A 2505-nucleotide genomic window follows, 5' to 3' on the forward strand; every position below is an offset into this window, starting at 1 on the left:
GCAACTAAGCCTGTGCGCCACAACTACTGAGCCTGCGCTCTAGAGCCCGTGTGCCACAACTACTGAAGCCCGCGCACCATGCTCTGCAACAAGAGAAGCCACCGCAGTGAGAAGCCCGCACACTGCGACAAAGAGTAGCCCCAGCTCGCTGCAACTAGACAAAGCCCACGCAGCAACGAAGACCCAACACGGCCATAAATAAATAATTTTTTTTTAAGGGGATTAGTTGCTTTAACTTCAACTATGAATAAAATACCAACGGCCCTATCAGTACGTGAAAAAGTGATCTCAAATTTATGTGGAAGGGAAAGTAGACTGTGGTGAATACATGGATAAAAATAATGTGAGGTGACAAGCAACAACGGTTATAACTGATAACGTATTTCTGAGTAACCAGACAAAAGAGAAGGCATAGAGTGGATGATTCTTCTCTGGCCATTGTTTGGTACAGACTCATTTCCAAATGGTGTATAGTCTTTACAGTTTCTAAAGACACGAATTAAAATATTCTTATATATAAACATATATACACACACACACACACCCCAATTGCCAGCCCATCACCTGTTTTTGTGCAGCCGGGAACCTAAGAATGGCTTTTACATTTTCAAACAATTGAAAAAGATCTGTTACTCGTGTCACAACATGTGAAAATCGTGAAATTCACATTTCAGTGTCGACAAATGAAGTTTTAGTTGAACACAGCCACACTCATTCATTGTCTATGGATGCTTCCTTGCTACAACTGCAAAGTTGTGTAGAGACTGTGTGGCTCACAAAACCTAAAAAGTTATCCTGTAGAGGCAATTTTGAGCCGCTGGGCAGATACCATGAGCCAAGCTCACCCTCCCTATTTGAAAAAAAATTTATGGGGAATTCCCTGGTGGTCCAGTGGTTAGGGCTCTGTGCTTCCACTGTAGGCGGCAGGGGTTCGATCCCTGGTAGAACTAAGATCCTGCAAGCCGCACTGCATGGCCAATAAAAAGAAAAAAATTTATAGAAAAGAAGTTGTCATTGAAATTAAACTGTGGCAGACATGTCTGAGGAATACTGTGGAGATCTGATCCCTTTATGAGCCCTGTGGTAGATGAATGTGTGGAGGTGTGAACAGGAAAATACCAGAATGGTGGTAATACAAATAGTATCATCATGTTAGAAGACTTCCAGCGTTTATAACCAACGGCTGTGTTCACCAGAGGAATCAATTGCTTCTACACATCCCCCATCCAGAGCAACTGTTTTCCTGATATAAAAATCGGGTTGTATATATTTTCTTATCAAACTTTCTTTTTAAAAACACCTTCCCGTTGAGGTCTATCCTGACGGGGCTTTTTCTGTAAACCTACACCATTGGAAATGCCTCATAGAGTAATGGTGTGGTTTCCTTTACTCATAGAACTACCTGTTAGATCTGTGGGAAAGAACTACAAGACAGAGCTGCCAAGTAAACTATGAAAAACCTAACAAACGTTTTTAATCTTAGGTATTGGCATATCCCAATGGTCTGTACTATTCTAGAGTGTGATGGCTTAGGAGTGAATATGATTTGAACCTAATACATTTCTAGAGGATGTCAAATTCAGAACCAGGCAGATCCATCTCCTGACTCTAAACATGGTCCTAAAGTAAATCGCTTGAGGAAATTGGATCCCAAAGATTACAGGTCGGGAATTTTGAAGTGTGTCCATATTCCACGGGAGATCAAAGAAGCCTAACGAAAAGAACTGTGGGCTGACTCACATGACAACTTCTTTTTGAAAGGGCTATTTTATGGTGAAGATTATGAGTTTGAAGGAACTAAGGTGATTGGCAGTGGAAAGAATCAGACCATGTGAAATTCCTTAAAAATTTATTGACAAATAACTTTGTCTATGTTACACATACGTTTTTAAAAAACCTTTTAAAAAATAAATAAAAAATAAAAACACCTTAGTAGGGGACTTCCCTGGTGGTGCAGTGGTTAAGAATCTGCCTGCCAATGCAGGGAACACGGGTTCAAGCCCTGGTCCGGGAAGATCCCAAATGCCATGGAGCAACAAAGCCCGTGTGCCACAACTACTGAGCCTGTGCTCTAGAACCCACAAGCCACAACTACTGAGCCTGTGCACCACAACTCCTGAAGCCCGCGTGCCTAGAGCCCATGTTCTGCAACAAGAAGGCACTGCAATGAGAAGCCCATGCACCGCAACGAAGAGTAGCCCCCGCTCGCCACAACTAGAGAAAGCCCACGTGCAGCCACGAAGACCCAAGGCAGCCAAAAAAAAAAAAAAAAAAAACCTTTGTAAGTCAAAAAAAAAAAATTATCTAGCCATTTATTAAAAGTTTGTCAACTCCTGGCCTAGAATATCCAGTTTGGAAGCAATTATGGACAGCTTTTATAATGTGAGGTACTGTAAAGTGCTTTACAGATCTTGTCTCATTTAATTCTAAAAATTTCATAGGGTGGGTATTATCACCAATTTTTTAGATGACAAAACTGAGACCCAGAGAGAAAAATTTGCCAAC

General features: G+C 41.4%; 1 non-coding gene across 1 annotated transcript; it reads left to right on the forward strand.

Moving 5' to 3' along the window:
- Positions 1-1306: 1306 nt before the first annotated feature.
- LOC136140987 (small nucleolar RNA SNORA18) lies at positions 1307-1437 on the forward strand. Its single transcript, XR_010657691.1, has one exon. It is a non-coding gene; the product is annotated as a small nucleolar RNA SNORA18 (small nucleolar RNA).
- The last annotated feature ends 1068 nt before the right edge of the window (positions 1438-2505 follow it).

This window comes from Phocoena phocoena, chromosome 1 (genome assembly GCF_963924675.1).
Source record: "Phocoena phocoena chromosome 1, mPhoPho1.1, whole genome shotgun sequence".
NCBI classification, from domain to species: domain Eukaryota; kingdom Metazoa; phylum Chordata; class Mammalia; order Artiodactyla; family Phocoenidae; genus Phocoena; species Phocoena phocoena.